This window comes from Podarcis melisellensis (assembly GCF_964234715.1).
Source record: "Podarcis melisellensis genome assembly, chromosome: 10".
Taxonomy (NCBI): domain Eukaryota; kingdom Metazoa; phylum Chordata; class Lepidosauria; order Squamata; family Lacertidae; genus Podarcis; species Podarcis melisellensis.
Window position 1 is genome coordinate 32235245 of NC_138542.1, and position 25354 is coordinate 32260598.

Here is a 25354-nt window from a genome sequence, read left to right on the forward strand (position 1 = left end):
TTTGGAACTTTCCTATATATTTTCCCACATGGGAAAATGAGAAAACTTTATCCTCTAAGAGGTGTCATGGTCTGTTACTGACTACCATTCTTTGCTCCACCTTTTCTCTGTAAGGGGGAACAAGGGCGTGTGTATGCCAATTTAAACATGTTGGTAGATGACCAAGAACTTACTCATCCGGTGTTACACATATCTGGTGCCTCATATAACCTGGGGCACCAGGTGCTAGCACACCAGTTCCACAGACCAGGTGCTGCTGCACTCAAACACTGTCACTTTATGCAAAGGACATAACAATGGCAGGGGAGTACAATGCCTCATAGGCACACTGCTTTTGGTTTTTATAATATCATGTGGAAATGGGCCATAAACTATTTCGGGGGGTGGGGCGGCGACTATGGTAGTTAAAAAATGTTGATTCTAACCCCACTTTGTCCTTACACCTTCTTCCATGTAGCCGCTGCTCACCACTCACTTTTACTGTGTCGCAAGTTATCCTATAGACTTATCTCTTAGACCAGGGTTTCCCAAACTTGGGTCTTCAGCTGTTTCCGGACCGCAATTCCCATCATCCCTGACCACTGGTTCTGCTTTTGTACCATGTTTGTGCTAATGCTTTAAATTGTGAACTGCCCTGAGATCTATAGATGAAGGGCAATATACAAATTTTAATAATAATAATGGGAGTTGTAGTCCAAAAACAGCTGGAGACGCTAGTTTGAGAAACCCTGTCTTTAAACCATTTCCCCCTTCATTATAAACGAGTACTACTTTTAGGCCTGCTTCGCAAGTGGCCAAATCCTTACCCAAAAGACACCACAGGGGAAGCCCTGTCTACGTGCCACACAGAACACGCGTGGAAGGCCATCCCACGTGACAAGGTGCGTTCAAACCCCTAGTTTCGTATAGGAATTTCATCACCTCGGGTGCGGGGGGGGGTGTGAGTGTAGCTTTTGGAGTAGGAATAAACCGGGGACTATCCTGGCCTCAGTGGTCGGGAAGAGAAAGGTGCCTCTTCCTCCCCTCCAGGCTCAGATGAAGGGGCTCTTGCGACCCCCCGCGCCACAACTCGCTCTCCCAAGGACGTGTGTAAAAGGTTCCCTCCCTCCCAGCGTGTAAATAGCGGCTCCCCCCGCCCGCCCCGCTTCCCCCGGATGTCTCGGGAGCTCTTCTTCTCCCACAAGGCCGCTCTCTCCACAGCGGGGCCTGGCGTCGCCGCCATCCTCCTCCTCCTCGGGCCCGCAAGCGCCTCCCGCCGACCGGGCTCCGCGCCGCGAGACTCCTCCGCGCCCGCCCGAAGAAGCCAGGCCGCGTTTCTCCCCTCTCAGAGGCTCTGGCGGACGGCAGGCGCCTGCAGGCCGGCACCGAGCGCTGGTCCCGCGGTTACTGCCAGGCGGCGGCGACGACGACGGCGAGGTCACGACGGCAGCGGCGGGGTCAGAGGGTAAAGGTCGCTCCCCCAGCATCCTCCGTGCAGGGTGCTCAGCCATCTTGGATCCTCGGGACAAGAAAATTCATGCGGTGAGTTCGGCCCGATTCTCCTTCCCCCCGCCGCCTCTCCCCCCCGCCGCGGCCCAGCTCGGCAGCTCCCGGGGGAGCTGGCGGGCGCCGGGGGAGGCCTTCCCGACGGCTCCGGCCCGCTTCGGGCTGGCCGAGGCCCGCTTCATCCCGCTCGGTTTCCGTTTGCTTTTGTCTCTCTCCCTCTCTCTCTCTGAGGGAGAGGAGCAGGGAGGGGGGTGAGAAGAGATGCGTGAGGGGAAGAGGAGGCGGAGGGCGAGCGAGGCGACGCGCAGGCTCTGAGCGGGCAGCCCCGAGGCCCGGCCCGGAGCAAGGAGGGGGTGGGTGGGAAGCCCCGCCGCGGGAGGCGGCACCGCGGAGGCCCGTCAGGGCCGCGTCCTGCTTCTGCCCGGCCGCTCCTCCCCGGGCCCGCTGCTTCCGTTCCCGCCGCCGGCCGACTCGGGTCGGGTCCTGCCTGTGCCTCCCGCCCAGCCGCCGCTCGGCCTAGTCGCGCCCGCCTCCGCTCTTCTCCCTCTTTCCCGCGCTGCTGCTGCCCTTTAGGCCACCCGGGTGCGAGCGCCGCGTCCCCCCCGATGCCTGAGGCTCCGGGTAAGGAAGCGACAAAGCAGAGCTCTCTGCCCCTTCCCGCCGCCTCGCGTCTTTCTCTGCTCCCAAGCGGGAGGCGGCCTCGGCGGCCTGTTTATTAGGATGGAAGGCCCGGGATGGAGAAGGGGGGGTCCCTTTGCATTTGCTGGGGTGTGTGTGTGTGTGGGGGGGGGGTGTTTCGCTGCAGCCGTACGACCCAGCGGCTGCGAAGAGCCTCCTTCCGGCCCCCGCCGAGGTTTGCAGAACAAACTTGCGAGCGAGCGGTTGCGCTCTCTCTTCCAGGACTAGGTCTTTCTTGCGTGGATGGGCTTGTTTTTGTTTTGCTCGCTCGGGAGCGTGCACTGCAGTTCCCCCGCGGTAAACTGATAACGTGTTTGTGTGTGTGTGTGTGTGTGTAAATAGTAACATTGCATTTGGGGGTGGGGTGGGGTGGAGAAGCAGCTCCCTGGAGGAAGTGGCAAGGCTGCCCTTTGTTCGCGTTGAAGCTGTGTGTAATAATGTGGCCGATCCTGTCAACGTTTAGTGAGCAGGAGTGAGGTTTTTGATGAGACTGAGATGGTTTGGGCCATTAAGGAGTTTTGATACCTGGCTGCTTTTTTTAAAAAAAAAAAAGTTCGAAGTTGAGGCCTTGTATGTAGCACATCTTTCAGCCCTGGCAAACTACAACTTGCAAAACTGATCATGTTAGAACACAGCGGGTGCATTGAAACTTCCCCTGCCTAGCCCCTGCTTTTAAAGCAAATATCATGGTGATTCGTACAATTGCATGGTGGTTCTTGAATTAATATATGTGATGTGGCATTCCAGAGTACCATATTGTAGACCTTAACATGCTCTTGTAAAGTTTATAGGAGAGTTGTAAGCATCCCAGGCAGCTGGTTGTTTTGGTCCTGTGTGGCCTGCTGGCATCTAGATTTTAGGTATAGGCTGTAAGATTCAGAAACAGTTTTGTGAGTCTGCTGAGCTTTCTACTTGGAATTTGTGTATTGTTTCAATCCCTAATTTACAGTTTGTTTTTTAAAAAACTTATGGTGGGAGTAATACTGAGCATTAATTACTTGTGAAATATTTGGGGAGGGGAGTGGAAAGTCAGTCTTCTTTTGCTGCTGGTAATTAATTTAATCTGTACACACACACACACACAGAGAGAGAGAGAGAGTAATCAACATTAAAAGACTACATAGAAGCTGTTTCGACATGATACACAAAATAATACATCTGATCATAAAGCACAAATCATTTCTAAAAACACTGTTCACTTCATTTACTATTTGGTGAAAGACAACAACAAACATTGGTGTTCCTGAAATAGAAATTTTCAGCTTTGATCTTAAAGATGTCATGAATGTGTGCAGGGAAACCTTTTAAATACCATTGTTTAAGAAAAATCATTTTTAAGGGAAAGTTAGTAAAGAGCAAATGTTACTGATAAGGCTGGATAATGAAAATTGTATAACTAATGCCCACCAATAGATTTCTAATACAGTATGCCGTAAAATGTCAAGCAGGTAATACCTTTTTTTAAAAAAAAATATCAGAAATGGGTATTCAGCTCTTAATGAGATATGCATAGATTCTACCAAAGTCCATGTAGTGTAAGTTCTAAAAGCTACTCTGATAGTTGTTTGTGAGGGTGAACTTCTACTTCAGTGACTTCAGAAAATTGTTACAGATCATGACTTTCTTCTTCCTCTTGATAAAATATTAGTGATGTGGCTTTCTCAGAAGGAAATTGAATAGAATATTTTCCTAGAATTTTTTATGTGTGCAAATGGGGATAATTTCATTAGTAATTTTTCTGATGTCATAAAGTTTGATCTAATTACAGACTTTTTATTTTACTTGTATTTCGTGAGAAAAGCTAAAAACTTGCCTAATATTTTTTGCAACTGGGATCCATATATTGTTGCTGATAGGCTTCTTAAATGGGAAATTTTCCACAGAAAAAGCACTGGAAATTTTTTCATCCATCACCATTAGTTATGCCTTAGACTCGAGTAAAGGTTTTCAACCTTTTTGAGTCCACAGCTCCTTTGGCCCAGCTACATTCTTTCTGTGGGTCTTAGGAGCCCAGTTATGTCACCCTTTGCCTGCAGAGTCAGCAGCCCCTCACCCCTTTTAAACATGCTCCCTTGTGGAGTGTTCCCTCAGCCTCCTATGCCCTCTCCTTGGGAGTCCTGGGCAGCTGCAACTGCCGACCCCATTCTCTGAGCTGCCCCTCCGCCCCAAAGACAGGTGCCTTCTCACACTGCCCTGCAGGACTTGGGAAGCACCCCCTGGCCAGCCCCAGAGGCACCATTCACCTGAGGAGCTTGTAACCAGGGGTGCTGCAACAAACAATTGTGTAAGTCTTTTGGAGGCAGAGGCGAAGGGGGCATCAGAGGAGGGAAGAAAGGAAAGAGGGACAGAGGCCAGTGTTGCCTACAGCATCCCTGACTATCATTCAAGGCACCTCAGGGAGCCATGGCACACTGGTTGAAAACCACTGCCTTTGAGGTTTCATTTTAAGCAAGACATGACGTCTATATTTATGTACTAAAGTAACTGCAGAAAATGGTTAGTAATTATCAGGAGTAGTTCTTAAGCTCAAAAAGTTGTACTTCAATGATGCTCCCCGAAAAGTTGTCAGATACTCATGTAACTGAAGCAGAGGTCTTCTGATGTCTCTGGTGGATATTTTTATACTGTAAAGTTAGGTTTTCCATGGTGATGAAGGAATGGGTGTATGGCTTGTGTATGGATTCACTGCACAAAATTTTGAACCGTTTAAAGACTGTAACCTTGAGTACAAACAACTTACCTGTTAAACTCGAGTAACTAAAAGTTGCGTGGAGTAGGTGACATTTTCTGGAATTACTAATATATAACATAGTGATTGATATTGTCCATCGTTATGCATAGAGTTGGATTCAGAGCTGGCCTTTTTATAAATGCAAGGGACTGCAATCCATTGGAGGCTCCTGCTGATGGAAATGGGGAGCAGGCGGGTGGGAGGAGGCTGATTCTCAGTGCAGACTCCCACACCACTTCACCCACTGTTCAGAAGGGTCTCTCAGCCCTCTGGAACAGACTTTCCAGGAGAAGGATAGAATTCACAGAAAGCAAGAGGGCATCCTGTGAGCTCTGTACCACTCAAGGGAACTCTGGATCCAATTATACATTACTTGGAAATCATAAGTTGTGGCAGTTACTTCATTTGCAGAGCAGTCCTGTGCATGTTTACTCAAAACTAGTTCCACTGTTTCAGTGGTGCTTATTTCCATGTAAGTGTGCCACTTAAAGTGGCACATTACCATGTTCTACAATTTGCCATGGAGATACTTTCCTCTTTGCTTATTAAAACTGCAATTCTGTGTACATGTACCTTGAAGTAAACCCACTTTAATTCAGTTACACTTATTTCTGAGTAAACATGCAGAGACATGCATTCCATGTTCACTACAGTATCTGAAATACAAAAATTAATGATATAAAATCAAGTTTCTTTCAAGGATTCAAAATAGATATTCACAAAATTACCACACTGTGACCATCACTGTTTCTTTATTTCTTAAGTCCCTCATAAAATTGTTTGCAGTAGTTTCAGAGTAATGCAAGTGTGAGTTTCTTTCTCTTTTTTTAAAAGGCTGTTTAAGTCAACTTAAGATGAACATGTAATGGTTATTTATGATGAAATAAATAACCAATATATTAGATAGACCAATATATTAGATAATAATTTGGTCTAATTATGTACTATTTACAGGCAATAAAATTCCATGTACTGATTGACTGCAGTTTCCCATAACATGTATATACAGTAGATGCTTGCACAATAATCAAATATTATTTTTGTACTACTTAAGTAACATGTTGTTTACACGTTACTTTCACATGGAGTTGCTTTCTGTGTAGACAGTATATAGTACTTGAGGCAGTCTTTGTCCTCTGAAACTCTCCTGCACTTCCTGGTTTGTTAAGGTATCTCAGCACACATTGTGACACACTAGACATGAAATTTCATGAGGGTGAAGGCGATAACAGTTGTTTGTATAATGAGATGTCTTCATAAAATGAAGAAATAGTATTAGAATGTCAAAGAGGCTAGTGAATAGTCAAGTCAATATGGAGATTGTACCCGTTTCTATATGTATGTTCACCTGAGCATTTTTAATTTATCACTTTAGCTTGTTGCTTGCTTCTGTTTTTAGCAATTATGTGTGAAATACACTATATATGCCTGCTCAGAAATGAGCCCCATTGAGTTCAGTGGTGTTACTCCCAGGTGAGTGGATATAGACTTGCAGCCTCAGGTATTGATCATAGTTGATACTGTTATTGAACTGTTTTAGTGATGAAATTGAAATGCTTAACAAGTAGCCTATGACATCATTAAACTTCTTGGCACATTTGAACTAGCTTTAAAAGTCAAAATTGTACTTTTACAGGTAACAGAAAGATTTGCAACCTAATTCAAAATTTTGCACAGGATTTGGCCTCCTTGCGGGTTCCTTGTGATAAAAAGCTTCTCCTATTTATTTCCGAGTAGTGAACAATGCAAAGCTCTGACGTCCACAAGTAGTAGTCTTGTGTGTTGGGACTCAGTTATACCTGCCATTTAAACTTGCCTTTTTAGCATACACATACCGTTAAAAACTTACATTTGACTGGTAATACTTTTGTATATTAAGTACTCTCAAATTAGGTTATTGAAAAGCTAAACTAGTAAATTTATTCATTTAGATTTAAAAACATTACAGAACATCCAGTTTAACTTTATGTATTCAGGGTTGTATCTAACATAAGCCATACTCTGACTAGATCCACTGAAATAAATGAGCTTAAGGTAGCCATAGTTTTGAATGGGTGTGGTTAAGCCACACTTGTTTGGATACCACCCTTGGTTCTAAAATCAACTTTGGGGCTTCCTTTGATTTTATTTATTACAATAATTTATATCCCATCTTTCTATGGAAATTGTGTGCCGTTTGGTTGTTACAAATAACAGGACAGACTTTCTGATCAGAAAATATTTTGACTGTGATCTCCCAGGTGGATTATAAGCTACATGCTTCCTTCAAAGAGTTCTGGGTTGTGAGGAGTTCATTTAAGGGTTGGACCTCTTCTCTGGATAAAATTGTATATTAGAATTCTGTTTTTATTTAAAAAAAATATTCATCCTCAAACTAAATAAATCTGTAGGCCTTGAATGCAATTGAGTTGGAGGGCCTCTGTCCATAGCTCATACAATTTCCTTGTCTTGGCAGAGGGACTGTAATTGATGATTTTTAAAACAGTTATTTGGGTTATGAAGTATACAAATGCTAGGAGGCTCTTTTGAACCAAAGTGTGTAAAAACAGAACCTGTTTATAATGCTGCCAAGTAGCCAAATGAACCTCTGCCTGGCCTACTGGTGCGCTTTCGGTATGCAATATGCAGATACACCTTTTCATAGTATAGAGATAGATGTTGTCACCTTCTAATGCCTGCACATCCAGTTTCTGTTAGAGGTACAGAAAATGGACAGCCCTGTGTTATTACTGTACATTAAAAGATAATTTTGAAGATGGCAGGTTTTTATATTTCATGTGACCTTGAAATTGGTTGGCATTGTTAAGTTGCACAAGAATAAAAGGAATGGACTCTCTAGGTACCAGGGAGAGAGTAGTGCAGAGTGTGTATAGTAAAATTTAACAAGAGAGATTAGTTTTTAGTATCTTGGAAAGCTTTAAGCTTTAAGTCCAGGGTTCAAAATTAGCAGGGTGCCAGGTGCATTTTGCACCTAAAGATTCTCCATTTGCGAGAACCTAAAAAAGTCTGGGTGCTATTTTTTGCACCTGGCTGACTTTCAAGGATTACTGAAATGCATGTGCTTTAAACCTCAAAGTATATGTTAAGGCTAGACAATATGTCAAAGAGTTTAACAATAAAGAGTAGAGTGTTTGGAAAAAATGAAGTATGGTACTAATATTTTTATTGTAAACACCAAATTAAACATGTATTAACAATTTCTGCTAAAAACTGATATTAACAATGTATCACTTATGTGAATTGCGTATTAGTTCATGCTTATCAAAATAAATAGGGTTGCCATTTGACTCCTAGCTTTTCTATCCCACTTTCTAACACTGTTCAAGCCCATTAGGATTTGAAATATATTTGTTCTTATTTGAAATAAATTAATTAGGAATGTGTATTTGGATTTCATTAATGAAATCCATCTGATATGAAAACACTTTCATCTTCCTAGAATAATAGTATAAAGAAGATATTGGAACTTAAAATATGAACATTGCCTTCCTAGAGCACATTACTGAACATTCAAAAAGGAGAGATAAAGTAATCATGGGATACTTCAGCTACCCTGAAATCTGTTGGAACTCAATCTCAGCCAAGAATGTAAAGTCCAACAAATTCCTCATTTTCTTCACTGACAATTTCATTTCCCAGAAGCTTGAAGAAGCAACAAGGGGATCATGTGTCTTGAACCTAATGGAGGAACTGGTTGACAAAGTGGAAGTCCTGGGAACCTTGAGAGGAAGTGATCATGTCTTCTTGGGTTTCATGATAGAGGCAAGGGAAAGATGAGTGTAGTTGGACATGCACCCTGGACTTTAAGAAGGCAGATGTCAAAATGCTTAAGTAACTTCTGGGTGAGATCCCATGGTCAGAAATATTCGAAGAGAAGGTAGACCAAGAGGAATGGGAGTTACTTAAAGGAGAAATATTGAAGGCCCAAATGCAGACAATTCCAACAAGAAAGGAAAGTGGGAGGCATCTAAAGAATCTAGTGTGGCTACAGATGAGCTGAGATGTAACAACGGCATGTATAAGAAATGGAAGAAAGGGGAAATCACAAAGTAAGAATATACATGAGCAACCAACAAATGCCAGGAGAAGGTCAAGCAGACCAAAGCTCAGAAATGAGCTGAGGCCTTCAAGAGAGGTTAAAAATAATTTTAAAAGCTTTCTTCAACCATGTTTGAAAAAGCAAAAGAAAGAAAGAGTATGTATCAGGTCCTCTGCATGGAGAAATGCTATTGGGTAGCAGAGAGGTGGTGGAACTACTCAACATGTACTTTACCTTTGTCTTCACTTAAAAGAAAAGCAGTGCCCAACTTGGTGATAACATAGTAAATGATGCAAGGAGATACTTCAACCCAATATAGGAAAAGAGGTGGTAAGGGAACACCTAACTACTTTAAATGAATTCAAATCTCCAGGACGTGATTAGCTGCATCCAAGGGTACCAAGGAGCTTGTGGATGTAATCTCAGAGCCTTTCTATAATCGTTGAGAATTCTTGGAGACAGGTGAGGTCCCTGCAGATTGGAGGCAGGAAATGTTGTCTGCATCTCCATAAAGGGGGAAAAAGTAGATCTATGTAATTACTGACTGGTCAGTTTGACATCTGTACTAGGAAAGGTCCTAGAACACATAATTAAATGGTCTATGAGCACTTAGAAAAGTTGTGATAACTAAGACGCAAGCATGGGTTTCTCAAAAACAAGTCATGGCAGGCAAATCTCACTTCTCTTTTTGGAAAGAGTTACAAGCTTGGAGGACCAGGGTAATGCTATAGATGTAGTGTATCTTTCTTTCAGTAAGACTTTTGACAAAGTCCTCCATGATATTCTTGCAGAGAAGCTGGTAAAATGAGGGCTGGACAAAGTTACTGTTAGGTGGATTGGTAGCTGGTTGACTGACCAAACCCAAAGAGTGCCCACTAATGGTTTCTTGTCATCCTGGATAAAAGTGAAAAGTGGGGTACTGCAGGGTTCTGTCCTGGGCCCATTGTTCAACATCTTTATAAATCACTTGGATGAAGGAATTGAGGGGATGCTCAGCAAATTTGCAGAAGACACCATTCTGGGAGGGTGTAGAATATATAATCAAGGAGAAGGAAGGAGTTTGGATTTGATATCCCGCTTTATCACTACCCAAAAGAGTCTCAAAGTGGCTAACATTCTTCTTTCCCTTCCTCGCCCACAACAAACACTCTGTGAGGTGAGTGGGGCTGAGAGACTTCAAAGAAGTGTGACTAGCCCAAGGTCACCCAGCAGCTGCATGTGGAGGAGCGGAGACGCGAACCTGATTCCCCAGATTACAAGTCTATTGCTCTTAACCACTACACCATACTGGCTCTCAAGATGACCTTAATAGATTGGAGAACTGGACCAAAACGAATTTCAGTAGGGATAAATGCATTGTTCTACACTTAGGCAGGAAGAACCAGCTGTACAAATATAAGATGGGGGAAACTTGGCTTGCCAGTAGTACATGTGAAAACGATTGAGGAATTTTAGTTAGGCCACAAGCTAAACAAGAGCTAAACATGATGCAGCAGCAAAAAAAGCTAATGCTAGTCTAGGCTGTACCAACAGAAGTCTAGTGTCCTGCCTGTTCAAGGGAAGTAATGGTCTCGCTGTATTCTGCCTTGGCCAACCCACACCTGTAGTACTGTGTCCAGTTTTGGCCACCAGAATTTAAGAAGGATGTTGACAAGAAGTTACAAGAGAGGAGATTCAGACTAAGCATCAAAAAGAACCTTCTGACAGTAAGAGCTGCTTGACAGTGGATTGGGAGCCCCTTGGAAGGTGGAGGTTTTAAAGCAGAGTTTGGATGGCCATCTGTGATGGGATGCTTTAGATGAGATTCCTGCATTTCAGAGCGTTGGACTAGACTAGATTCATAAATATGTGAAAAGGGTTGAGAAGCCGCTTTCATTTCATTCAAACCTTCCACTTTCTGAAGACCTTGAGGCTTGCCGTAAAAATTCAGAATAGGAAGCAATTGGTCTTTCAGACACAAATATTGTTTAGATAATAGAAGAAGTTATTGTTGTTTTAAGAAAAAATATATTTACTGGGATTGGAATAGAATTAATCTTCATTTACTCAGTTACATTGATGCTTGCTATGTGAAGTAACAGTGGATAGAATTATAAAGTGTATTTGATATTCAAATTTATTGCAACTTCTTAATTACATTGTGGTGGTATTTATATCTTTGAACCTTTTCTCCAGAAATTATTTTTTTATGTTTATGTGTGAAAATGCTTCTAAGATCAGATAACATAACTAAGTTTTTGTTTGTTACATTGTTGATCTTTTCTATTTTCTTTTTTAGTTTCCTAATTGTCAAATATATATATGTACCAGGGGTTGTAACAACTTACATCTTCATCTTTGGGTAGTTGTTGTTTCAATAAAATAAAGGCAAGTTATATTTTCACAAATTTACCATACTTAACCACTTTTATCAGCTGTTATACATAATAGGTGATACCAAACTGGCATGCTCAGGAGTTCCACTGAAATCAGTAGGATTGATTTTTGGTGAGTCAATTCTGAGTATGACTAACAGTGGATATCACCCAATATATTTCATGTTCTTGAAGTACCAGAAGAAGCTTAGCTACAACTCTAGTTGGAACAGGCACACTTTAACGGTGAAGCTGGCCACATTCCCACTGAATTTTTTGGGCGGATTGTGTCAAAGAAGGAAATACCATCTAGTACATATACCTTTGGGAGATGCTAAACTTTTGCAAAATATAAGAACCACTGTTTTACTCATTACTCATTACCCCAATAACTTAAAGTGGTTTGGTTGTTCTTTGCAATCTACCACATTTCTTAGCTTCTCTTCCCATGTGTTGTGAGAGGGTGCTTTTATAGAATAAAAACTAAAATTTACTCTCTTTTGTACAGTTGTACCATTTTTCAGCCAAGAAAATACATGTGCAGAATGAAGAGGAAAGGAAAAAGCATTGGAAAGTAGTGTATAGATATACTGGGTTATTTCATTCTTTGTGTCCCTGATCTTTACAATGGACTAAGGGCTGTACTGCTAGGTTATTTGTTCTGCCTGTATAAAATAGTAGCTTACAGGGTTTTTTTTTTACCATGAAAACTAGTCTGGAAGAGTTTATCAGTGGGCCAGTGGACTGTACAAATGGTGAACTGTACACATTTACTTTTTGTTTTGTTTCAGATGGCACAAATCATATTCAGCAAAAAATACTCCTTTGATCAGACAGTTTAGACATGTAGTATTCAGCTGGTGGGTTGGGACTCATTGCTGGACATAGTCTGATCAAAGGTAGGTTACAACAGCAGCACTACTTTTACCTTTTACAACAGCAGCACTACTACTACAAATGATAAAGAAATTAAGAAATGGATCCTCAGATGGATGTCTGGGTAAAGGTGGAGCCTGGGTTTGAAAAAAGTTGAAGACTTCAGCCATAAGGATTCAGATGATCTGAGTTGTTTTGGTGGCAAGCTGATTGTAGAGCCTTACATGACTGTCTACACTTATCTTCTTTCCAGAGTGGACCATGGGTTGGATGGAAGTTGTAGCATCCCTTTCTGTATCATAATTCAAGGTTTTGTTATTCCCAAGAGTTGAAAATAGGTCGAGCATATCAATCCTAAGAACTTTCCTGAACAGCACTTGTTTTGAGGCTCTGTAAAGTAGCGTGTGTTTGCAGTACTTGTTAGAACACGTTTGAGAGAGGCTGGAATTCTAATTTTGTGCATGATCTTCCTTATGCTAATGAACCTGTTGAATATCTGCTTGAACCAATCTGCCTTTTGACGGTTTAAATGAGAGCATAGACCATCATTATGAGTATGTTTGTATCATTTGATTTGATATTGACTGCACCACCAGCAAGAAATGTATGCAACACCACGTGAGCATCTCCCCTCTCATTCTTACAGCTCAAGATCACTTTTATATCTTCCCCTACAGTTACATTGAAAGCTTTTGGTATTTGATTGTATATAAGATAAATGAGGCTAAGCTACATGTACTGTTATGATCAGCCCAGATTGATCAAGTGAGTCTGCCTTGGAATCCATTCTTCTTCTGTTCCTAGTCTTGATAACATTTACAGCTGCTTCCTTTTAAGTCCAGTGCCTTTAAGGGACAGCTTATGGAGTTGCATAGAACAGTCATAGTGTCAGCCTTCTGCTGCAAGGTGTGCCAAACCTTCAGATTCTACTCTAGGTTGAACACACCATTCTAGTTCCATGAGTCCACATTGCTCACGAAGAAGCATTTAACCACATCTAATAATGTGGAAATCACCCACATCAGCAACTTGAATATGGTTTATTTTTCTAGCAATTTTGCTCCTAGCTTTTATATCTCACTTTCTAACACTGGTTCCAAACTGTGAGTGTTGCCACAGAGAAGCCCTACATAGAGTGCATTGCAGTAATCTAATGATGTAGTACCAATGCCTGAACTATTGTGGTCGAGGTCTCCCATTCCAGGAATTGCTGTAGCTGGTGCACCATTTGCGGCTGGTAAAAGGTGCTTACAGCCATCGAGGCTAGCTGGATTTCTTGTCACAAAGCTGGATCCAGAAGAACAATCAAGCTATGTACTTTCTCCTGTCCAGACTAATTTTCTGGACATAGGAGCCACTCACCCACAGTGCCTATGTCTTGCCAGGATTCAATTTCTGCTTACTTTCCTTTATCCATCCCACCACTTCACCAGGCGTTGGTCCAGGGCCTGCCTAGCTTTGTTGATTCAGGTGTTATGGAGAAATGGAGCTGAGTGTCATCAGTGTATGATGTCACCCTGCCTCCAAATTATTTTAAAGACTGCTCCCAGTGGCACCAGGTAAATATTAAGTAGCACTGGGAATAAAGTAGTGTCATAGTGTAACTGCTTGAGGCCCCCAAAAGTACTCTTTTAGTTCTGTTCTCTGGACTCTGTCCTGAAGGTTGGACAGGAACGATGACAATTCAGTGCTTCCAGTTCCCATTCCATAGAACCAGTCTGGGAAGATACTATGGTCTATGGTACCAAAATCCTCAGAGAGTTCAAGAAGCAGATCACATTCCCCTTGTTCCACTCTCTAGAAAGGTAATCTATCAGGGCGACCAAGACAGACTCAATCCCATGGCTTGGCCTGAACCCAGATTGGAATTGATCTAAAGAATTTGTGTCATCCAAGAATGCCTGCAGCTGTCCCACTACAATCCTGTCTGCCACCTCCCCCAAGAAGGGATATTTAGTACAGTGGTACCCCTAGTTACGAACTTAATTCATTCTGGAGGTCCGTTCTTAACCTGAAACTGTTCTTAACTAGAGGCATGCTTTCGCTAATGCAGCCTCTTGCTGCTGCTGTGCCACCGGCACACGATTTCCGTTCTCATCCTGGGGCAAAGTTCTCAACTTGAGGTAACTCTTCCAGGTTAGTGGAGTTTGTAACCTGAAGCATTTGTAACCTGAGGCGTTTGTAACTCGAGGTGCCACTGTAATTATTCCAGTCCAAGGGGTCCAGAGTTGGGGGTTTTTAAGGAGAGGCTACACCATGGGAAGTGTTAACTGTGCTTTGGAGCTAAGCAGTCAAGCCTTATATTTAATAAGTCAGTTGGGGACAGGGTTAGGAGGGCATATGGTTGGATGTATTACTGCCAACGCTTTGTCCACATCAGTTGCCTGTACAAGCTGAAACCAATCCCACAGCACACCACCAACTCTGGTTTTGGATACTTCATCTGTAACTACAATAACTGAAGAGTCAAGGTCACTCTGAAGTCAAGCAACCCTATCCTCAAATTGTGTAGCAGTTGGTCACAGCAGGTCCTTGAATGCACCAAAGTTCCCACCCCTCGAGTGGGAGTCAGTAACCTCCAGACTGTGAAATAATTTTGCCAGCTTGCTATTAGAAGAAGCAATCCAGGCTGTGATATGAGCCTTCTTTGCAGCCTGTACTGCACCATGGTAGACAAGATTATGCCCACTGACAAGCGTTCAGTCTGCTTCAGAGTCAGACTTGCGGCATTTGCGCTTTAGTCTTCATCTAGTTTGCTTCATGGTATGAAGCTCTTCAGAATACAAAAGAACCACTGGGGCTCCACAACGGCAGTGAGGACACTTAGTAGTGATCATGTCAATCACTCATTTCAGCTCACTATTTCATAGATCTTTCTCTTCTGAAAGATCCCCAGTGTAGATTCAGGAACCCCTCATATTCCATCAATCCCTGAGGATAGACCATTCAAAAAGGCCCATGACCTTGAGAGGGACTAGCAGTAATTAGTCTAATCTTCACCAGGTAATGATCCAACTAGGACAAGGAACTGCATTTCGCCCTGTCACAACTTTGTTTCACTGCTCATCACTTGGAGTAAAGACTACATTGAGGGTGTGCACTGCTCATTTTGTTGAACTGATGACTGAGACAGCCCCATGGTTGTCATGAAGACTATAAAGTGCTGAGAAGGCCTAACATCAGTTTCTGCATGGATACTGAAGTCCTCCAACACTATGCGAGATACAATTTTGGCCAGCTTAGTCAGGGGTGCATTTGGGCAACAGGGGGCTTGATAGACCACCAGCACTCCCAGTCTGCCCAACACCAGGCTGAGACCCTCTAAACTTAGAGAGTACCAACATGAAACTTACTCAGGTTTGTAATTATTCTAATGTAGGAGCTCTCATCCGGTTGTTGAACCCTTGTAAAGATTTCTGTTTTATAGTTTAGCAATAGTAGAGCACCAAAGCTACCATTGAAGCAGACAATGCCAAACTCACAAGTATGCGGCTTCTTTTTAGAATGTGTCAGTAAAGTGAATTTAATTTTCCTCCTTGCCCTTTCTTCATCCATTAAAAATTTATTCCTGAGCTACATTCTAGTCTCCAAAGTTGAGGGTGCCTAGGGTGGAGGGGAATAGATGGTCTTGTGTCACAACTGTATGCTAAAATCACCCCTGTTGTTATTGTTTTTCAAAACAACGTTGTAAGAAGTCTGCTTCCAACCACATTGCAGGAAGAGAGAGGATGGTTTTACAGAGTTCATGCAACCAACCTCTTGGTCTTTTGTGCCAGATCATTGCTTTTTGGCATGGAAGCTGATTTTCTTCCCTTGCTTCTGTTCAACATCTCTCCACTCTTTAATATTTCTATTTCAGCTGTTTGCACTGCTAAAAAGAGGCAAACTGCTTTAAGGTTCAATTTTAAAAGTTGAAATAGATAAGGAGTTTCCATCTTCAGAACAAAGTTTTAAGAAACCTTTGGCTCTTCAGGTATTCTCTCTATATTGCAATTGTCTCAAAAGCTAGCTAGAAGTACAACAGTGAGTACCGGTACTTGGTCTCTGGGCTATTGTGTAGATCACTGAAATGACACAAACTTTTAAAAATATATATATAAAAATAGAAAACGGTAATGTAGAAATGCTTCATGGAATATCACAAATATAGTTTCTATATTCTTTGGAATCTAAGATGATGTCTGTATGTATTCTATCTCGTCTTCTGAAGTCCTTCATATTTTTCCCCATTACAGTGATACAGTTCCGTTCTCATTCATCTAGGAGGAAGTAAGGAGTTTAGATACTAACAGAATATATCTAACACCTTCTGACAGCAAGAGAAATTCATAAGATACTAAACCTGCTGCACTTGTGTATCAGCACTAATGTTTTTGTTTTTTTAAAAAAGTTTGGTTAGTTTGGAGGTTAAAAGTTGGCTCTCCAGAAAATTGGTTTGGATGAGAATGAGGCGGCACTCAATGTCCATGAGTTTATAGAAAATGAAACTGGGAGGTAACCATTTAAAAACACAGAAGTAGATTTTATACTGGAAGTGCTGATAAATTTAGGTACGTATATTGAAGTTGGCTTCCTTTTTGAAAGGTCTAGCTTTATTGGAAAGTTATCTTTCTAAAATGTATGCTTATAGTTTTGTTTATTAAAAATACACACAGATTTGTAAAAGAGTCCATAACTTGAGATACATATCAAATAAAATGTTGTTTTTAAAAAGTTGTCTTCTGTTTACTATTGGCAAGGGTTTCCCTTATTTCTAAATTTTAAGAGACAAAGATTAATTACTGGTAATTAGCTTCTGCAAAACTCCTGTTGACAGGATGGCTTGGAGAAGAATTTCTCCTAGGTTGATTTTTTTTGTATTGCTCTTTCCTATTTACGTTATTAGGAAAGTAAGTTACATTTTATTTCTTTGTTGTGTGGACAGTAAGGACATTTCTATTTTTTCCATTTTCTTGTTCCAGACATCTGTTCAAAATGGAATCAGTTAGCCCCATCAGTTTAAAACAGTTGCATGTATTGGCTGTTTTTGAAACCCCATTTTACTTTCATTATCTTAAGTGCACATATTGTTTCGCTGCAATGTTTCATGATTGTTAAGATTTCTAAGGAAAATATCCAAAACTCTTGAAAACACTTTGAAATATCTGAAGGTAAACTAGTGTTATAATTGTAGGCAGTGACTTAAACTTGAAAACTACAAAATAAATTAATTATAATTAATCTTTCAAAAATACGTATTTTAAAATGGCTTTCAAATAGCACTGTTACACTCATTAAGTTCCACTTAATGAGTTACCACTTAAGCTCCAAGACAAGTTTGAGTTAAGTGTGTGCCAGATTATGACAAATAAGCTCTACTTTTTTATTAACAATTTTTAATTAAATTTTAACAATGAAAGGCAAAAAACAAAATTATTGTTAATTACAACGATAAAAAACTCTTAAACCTCTTACCTTAGTGTGGGTTGTTATCAACCTTTGCTACCTTACTGGTGTTGTTGTGCACTCCAGCAGCTTTTGGAAATACTTTTGAGCAAACATGAACCATCATATATTCTACGTTCTCTTCACAATTGTGGGACCAATTGTCCTGTGGTGTTTCACCTCCCACCGCCATTTAGAATTTCTTATAATTTACATTTGACTTACTAAGCCGCTTTACTGCTTTTGAAACGAATGGGAAAGGGAAGCCCTGAAATGCCACAGGTAACTGGGGTTCTGTTCTATTCCCGTCAACTTCTCAAAATAGGGTAGAGAAAACAACAGCATTCCATCTGTATAATAAATTCCTTTTTTGGGGGGGGTAACACAACTTAACAGTTACTGAAGGGTTTGGGAGGGGCTGGTGGTGGTGGAGGGAATTAGATCTGTACAGTCCTGTATCAGAAAACAGAGAAACCCCAATACAAAGCATTGCAGGAGTTGAATCTCAGGCCTCCCTGTGCTTGGAACTCTTCCCTAGGAAACACAACCTCACTTCCCATGCACATCTCTCAACAGCCATGCTTCACACACCCCTTGAATGTTTTTGCTTAGTTGGAATGCTTCCTTGAACTCTTGTTACTGCCTGTTGCTTTCCTGGATGGAGCATAGAGAAGTGTATGTGAGCGTATATAGAAACTAACTTACTGTACGGAGGTAAATTTTACTTTTTTTGCTCTTTCCACTTTTGCCCCTGGCTCCGCCTACCACTTGCATGTGACTCTCAGAAGGTTGCTATGAAGGCACTTGGGCCGAAAAAGTTCCCCCTCTTCTGTCCTTTGGGACTAATCCTACTCCTAGTTGGCCTTTTCTGGACGTAAGCATTAACACTCTCATAATGAAATCAGTTATAACCTTTATTTCTAGCTAGAACTTTAATGGGATCTTTGGACCCCAATATCAGATTGTTACCGTTAAAAAATAAAAGTGTTGAAGGGTTAAAATTGCATGGCAGCATTATGTAGCTTAAAGTGACACCGGCTTGTTTTTTGGTTGCAGTTAGCACAGATAAGAAGTACTTCCAGGTAACTGACTGCATTTCTGTAAAAAGTGCATATAGGTGATAATTTAACCATAGCTTAACTTCCGAAATAGAATTGCAAGAGTTATATTGACATTAAAGAACAAAAAAACTTCCAAGAAAGTATTTCATGATTCCTGCATTGCAGGGTGGTGGTGTAGATGACCCTCATGGCCCTTCCAACTCTACAATTTATAATTCTATTCTGTGGTTCTGTGTATAGCTGAGGGTATATGAATCCATTTCCTGAAAACTGTTACCTATCACACTGTTTGAAAAAGTCATCCAAGCCTCTGGAGCAGATTTAGAGAACAAAGGGCGCTGCATAGGGAAGTGAAATCACCTCCTTTCCATCAATGACAACTTCTACTGGATCAACTATCCTGCTAAAATCTGAGATATTGTTCACAGTAGCATAACTGATGCTGGAATCTGGTGCCCAGTACCTGGAAGCACACCCCATTTAACACAGCTAGGCTTACTATTGATCACTCATTCTTGGGACAGAAGTTAAGGACTTACTACTGCCCATCTTTTCTAAGTGAATAATATTGAAGTTAATATTAAACTCTACAGTTCATTCTTTAGGCTGAAGTAACTGTTTACATGAACATAGACAGTGTTATCAGAAAATAGATATATGATGAAAGCTGAAATGTGTTTCCCATTCAATTAATTTTGCAGTCTGATAAATGTCTACTCAGAAGTAAAACTTGTGAAGTTCATTTGAGCTTGCTATTAAATAATTAGGTATAGGACTGCAGGCTTTGTGGTGCAACTCTCAACATCCTTAGCAGAACAGTGCAAAGTATTTTATCATTGATGAGGACAAATCTGCTTGCAGCAGAGGAAGTGATGGAAAGGAGAGACACTCCATTAGCTTCTCTCCCTGAATTTCAGCTGGTCATTAGAAGAACTATGAAAAATTATTTGTACCTGAGTTAGCTTGTTTTTCCTCTTTCCTCCTCCTCATTTTTTCCTTTTGTGTCACATATTTTAGAATGATTGTGAGTCTGCAGGCAGGGGCTACCTTGCTTTTTGGTTTGATCTTATGTGGGCCCCTCAAGGAGCCTTTTCAGCAGAAGAGTAAGGTAAACATGCTTTAAAGCAAGAAAAAGGTATCTTAAGATACATAAAAACTATGCCAAGTAAGTAGCTTTATTGAGTATCTTTGGAAAAGCAAACATGTTGAGGGCAATTGCTTATCAGTGAGGTTTACCAAATAGCTCATACAATAGTAAGCAATGATTTTGGATTATGAGAATAAACTATGGTAAGCCTCAGGTTCTCTTCCTTCCCAGTTCCCTTCCTTTGCATGTGAGCGTCAAGATAAAGAGCTTCCACTTTCTGTTTCAAATAACCTGCAGCTTCCCATTATGTCTGAACTTTGCAAGTGACAATTAATTCTAACTGGTTTGTTCAGGGAAACCAGGATTTAAATGTGTCTTCAGATGCTGATTTCTTTGAACTTTGGGCAGGGTTCAATGGTAGAGCATCAGCTTTGCAGAATGACACAGATTCAATCCCCAGCATCTCCAAGTAGGGCTAGTAAAGACTCCTGCCTAAAACCAGGCATAGACAATACTGGGCTGAATGGGCCAGTGATCTTATATGGTGTAAGGCAGCTTCCCATGTTTCTATCAGTCTTAGAAACTCAGATGTGTAAGCTAATTACCAAATGCCAGCTTAAACCTCAGTTACTGTCGCCATCATGGAATGTCTAGGCACCATCCCCCCAATAGAATTTATTTTTATTTCTATGCCGCTTCATATTTTAAATCTCACAGCAGTTGACAACATCCAGAATAAAATACATCTAAGCTTCAAGGAAAATATTTCAGATCCTTCTCTAAGGTACATTTTGCTTTCCCCATATTGATTTACCGATTCAATTTATAGAACTGCCCCATAGCAGAAGGACAGTAGGAAGCCAGGGTGGTTTAGTGGTTGGAGTGTTGGACTAGGACCTGGGAGATCAGAGTTCAAATCCCCAGTCAGTCATGAAGGTAACAAGGTGACCTTGGAGTTGATCGCAACCTCTTCACCTACCTTTCAGGGTCGTCGTAGGCATTAACTGATGAGGGTGTGTGTGAACAATGTCCTTAGAGCAAAAGGTAGGAGATAAAAGGCAATAAAGAAGCTCTTCTGCTGACCTTAAGAAAGCTGAAGATGGAGATGTCTGTCATCAACCAACATCTGTCATCAACCAAATGAACTATTTTCCTGACTGGTTAATACTGTAATGTGATTTGTGTCCCCCATAACATAGGGTTCCATTGTAGCTCAGAATGCATTGCTTGCTAGCATTCAATGCTCCCTTTTCATTTTATTTTACAGAGAATCCCTCCTAGAGCTTGTTTTGCTTTATAACTTTGCAGTCCACTAGCTCAGACTTGTCTTTAATCACTAACTTGGAAGCCATAGGTAACCAGGAAGCCATTCAGCTGAGTGAGCAGACTGGTAGAGGAGGGAAGAAGTGCCTGGTCCCTGCTTCATGCTCAGCTCAGAAAGTAGTGAGCTGGAGGAGAGAAGTCCCCTCCTCTGTGTCCGGCATTAAAATGGATTAGGCTGCAGGACAGAGTTCTCAGCCTGCTGAGAGCTGGCAGACCTTTTTTTGAAGGCCAGCAACTTTTGTGGCCTTATTAAAAGAAATCTCATACTTTTATTAATATATCTCAGTGGAGAGAGAGGTGGAAGGAAAGGTGACACTGTTTCATTGAATCTATTGCCACATCTATTTCCTCAGATGTCTACTGTACCTTCTGTGACCCATTATGTTGTAGTCAAAAAGAACTGACACAATATAGCTTGTTTAATTGTAATTTGAGAAGCCACTGGTAGAAACGCCAGGTGTTCAGTGAACACATTACTGAGTTAACAGTATTTCTTTTGAATATTAGTACTCTATAGTGAATGTGCCTTTTCGTGGAAATGCCTGGATCCTTTCTGTATATGCATCCTTGGTTTGATCTTATATATAAATGATCTACGTGAGATTAATACAATATATAAAGTGGGGTGAAAATTATTTTAACTGGCCTCTTTATGAATTGACAAATGGCTAAAGAACAGCAAGCAGAGAGGAAGGAGAAATGGACATTTCTCACAATGGAGAGATGTAAAAAGTGATGTCCTCAAGGATTTGTATTAGGATCCCTGTTCTTTAACTTGTTCATAAATTACCTGGAGGTGAGCAGGGAGGTAGACATGTTTGCTGGTGACACCAAGTCATTTGGGGTGATAAAATAAAAGGGATTTCAAGGCATTCCAAAAGGTTCACTCCAAACTGGATGAATCGGTATTTAAATGGTAATTGTGGTTCAGTCAAATAAGTGTAAAGTATAAGTGATGAGGCCTTCACTTACAAGGAAAGGGATCCTGGTGTTGTCATAGATAGCTCAAGAAAACAGTTGTCCCTCTTTTTCAGCATTTGTGAAAAGACAAAGTCTGTGGCTGAGGATCATTAGGAAAGGGGTGGAAAATAAAACTGGCAATATTGCAATTCCTTTATAAAAATATATTGTGCAACCACAGTTGGAATACGGTAAACAGGTCTAGTTGCTGCATCTTGAAAAGAATATTATAGAGCTAGAAAAGGTGCAGAAAAGGGCCACCAGAATTATTAGGGTGTTGTGTGGAACAACTAGCCTCTAAGGAAAGAGCTACAGCATTTGGGTTTTTTTAGTTTAGGAAAAAAAGTGAAGGGGGCCATAAGTAACTTTGTGTACCTTGCCCCGGCCCACATCCTCTGGCATTCACAGATGACTTTGAGGAGATCTCAGGTCCACTTCTGAACTTGCACTAGGATTCACAGGTGTTTCTGCCTGCAAAGGTACGGTAAGTGAAGAACTCACTTTGTGCTGTGTTTTGAAGACCATCAAAGGCAGTGAGAGGCTTGTTTAAAGTGTAGGAGGCTTCCACCTTAAGAGTCTTCTGTAGGTTTCTCTCTTTGGGGAATGTACATATGATAAGACAGTCATGCAAAAAATGAATTTAAAAAGCAGTGTTAGGATGAATCTTTGGCATGTTTAACAAGGAAAGAATATCTCTTGTTAATGAACCAAACAAAATTGTTGTTGATGCAGACTGTTCTATTAAGTGGCAGTCCTAAAATTCTGTTTTTATCAGAATTTGAATTGAATGTTAGTTGCACTTCACTTCATTTCTTTTATTGGTGTAGGGAGCCATGGTAGAAATTGTTTCATAACTTTGCTGCAGCATCAGTTAAAATGTTTATTCTGAAATCTGCTATATTATTTGTATTTAATTTAGTATCAGCACAAATTGATTCATCCAGATTTTGTAGTAATGGGAGAGAAGTCCAGAAAGCAGTTTCCCATCCACCCCTTTTTATAATTTAACACCTTTTGATGTCCTAATGTTCTATTGGGATTGCTATATTACATTACATTATTAATTGTGTTAGAATAACAATACAATTTTCTTTAGTTTGTCTTCCCATTGGCCCCCTAAGTGGCAAGCTGACAGCAGAGGCAATGGCAAGCCACAAATACTCCTCCTAGGCTGATTATTTTAAGCTTGCTTGCTGATTCTAGCCACATAGGCAGCTTTTCAAATGAGTTTAGCTATTCCAAAAGCTGTTCAGAAATCTGTGTTAAAATTCTTTCTCACGGATCACCTATTGTAACCGATGACTTTGCAACATACTTAAACCACCTTGGGTCATCTTAGGGTGGAAAATTAAAAAAATAAAAATATTGTTTTTCATATGCGCTGCATGTGAGTTGAGTATATATTACTCCTTTCTTTATTTCATTTACTTGATTTGGTTTCATTTACTTGATTTGGCATATTCTAACCTGCCCAGGTAGGAGTAAATGCCTTCCTCTGGAATGTAATTGATTTCCTCTTGTTGCCATCTTGGATGTGAAAAGCCAATTCAGAAAAGTTACCTGGGTGTGAAAAGTTCATTTTCAAATAAATGAAATAATTGTCTGATCCTTCCACTTCCACTTGATGCAGCCTAACATAATAAAAAGTTTGCAAAATAACACATTCAAATACCATCTGTAGCATAGAATATTTTGCCATATTGTATTCTGGGTCTAAATACCTTTTTTTAAAGGGATTTGTACGTGAACAAGTTGCATAGATTTCTGCAAACACCGTGTATTTCAGGCTTTTGTCATTGTGCAACGAAGAGGAGGGGCATGCTGCCAAACTCCATCCCACTCCAGTGCATCACTTTTTTATTGTTTTCAGCCCTCCATGAGTTGGGTGGTCACGTTCTGAAACAAGGAGTGTCCTCTACTCTTGGAAGGGGGAAAGTGATCCGCTGGAGGGGGTGGAGCGTTGCAGTGTGCCCCTGCTTTCCTTTGTGCAGTATAAGCCACATAGGGATGCCATACGTCCGGAATTTCCTGGACATATCTGGGATCCGTCCGTCTAAAACAGCCAGTCCATCGAAATACGTCCAGGCAGAATTTCCTATGGCCGATTAAAAACCCTGGTGTATGGCAGTCTATATTGGAAGTGTTGATTTATTTGGGTGAGTTTCATTAAAAAAAGAAGCAGCTTAAAAGCCTCTTTGAGTGGGGGCTCAACAAAGCTCAACAACTTTTCTAAACAAAGCCCGATGTTGTGTACAAAAATTGTATGTGTTTAGTTATATGTGAGAGACTTACTTCAGGCATCTTCTTGTGTTAAGCAGTGCTTCATTTCTGTATGTGGCATGTCCATACTAGTTTTAACTCTTTCACCCCTGCCTGCATGGAAATAGAGAGAGATGAGAGTTGGAGCTATGTAAGCTCATGGGCCAGGCTTTTCCTAGCTGGCTAAAAATGGTGCCTTATCATCCTATCCCCATCCATTAGTGCATTCTTCTGTGTTAATTGAGAGGACTGTGGTCTTTATGTCCTGCTTGGGAGTTTGCCAAAAGCATCTGCCTGGCAACTGTGGGAAATGGGATGCAGGATGCTGGATCCAGTAGGGAGCAATTTAAAAGACAGTTGGTTCACAAAAACAAATGCTAATGTTAGATCACATAGGTAATTTTGCTGAGAGAAGGCTATGGTCTTGAATAGAGATTCTTTAGTTCCTGATGGATGGGGGACACGAGATATCTAGAGTTATCCTATCAAGAGAGATAGGAAAAGATGTTGTCATTGAACTCTGAATGGTATCTTCATATTGCTCAGTTTTGTATTTTCAGGGTTGGGAAAATATTTCGCTTTCTTATTTGAGCCCTACACTGAGATTAAAATCTTTCAAATTCCTGGGTTTCAGAATAAAAATTTCCTAGGTAGCCATGCTTGCCAGTGTTTTTCTCAGTGTTCGAAACTCCCATTGTTCTAGGCGCACTTTGTGACAGGGAATTTCATTAGTGCGAGCAGCTTCTGAGCTCTGGGTACAGTACTGCACCTATGATTTCAGATTAAAACTGCAGAGTGGAAGGAAAGGAGGGCCTTTTTCTGCCTTCCCATTTCCAGCTGCTACTCTTTGAAGACTGGAGAAGAGATCCTGTTAGGAATATTAGGGGAGTGGGCAGGGGCAGGACTAGACTATGTGGAAAATGAACATAATATTCTAGCTGAAGTTCATTCATTTTCAGCTGTGTATTCTTGTTATGAAAAAGTGAGACTAGACATTCCATTGTTGGCCCATAATCTCTGTTTAAGGTGCGATTTAGCTCCTAGTTTTCATATCTCAGTTTCTAATACTTGTTTTGC

The 25354-nt window shown here is 41.1% G+C and overlaps 1 protein-coding gene across 5 annotated transcripts in view; it reads left to right on the forward strand.

Annotated features, from left to right (window-relative positions):
• The first annotated feature begins 1180 nt into the window (after positions 1–1180).
• The window catches only part of CNOT2 (CCR4-NOT transcription complex subunit 2), a 57759-nt gene continuing 33585 nt past the window's right edge, over positions 1181–25354 (forward strand). The window contains exon 1 of one of the 5 annotated variants that reach the window (XM_081928070.1): positions 1181–1521. The gene's annotated coding sequence lies outside the window, so the exon portion shown is untranslated. Of the gene's footprint in view, positions 1522–1972; positions 2107–25354 lie in introns of those variants that run through there. The other 4 variants (XM_081928064.1, XM_081928069.1, XM_081928067.1 and 1 more) reach the window with 4 other exon arrangements.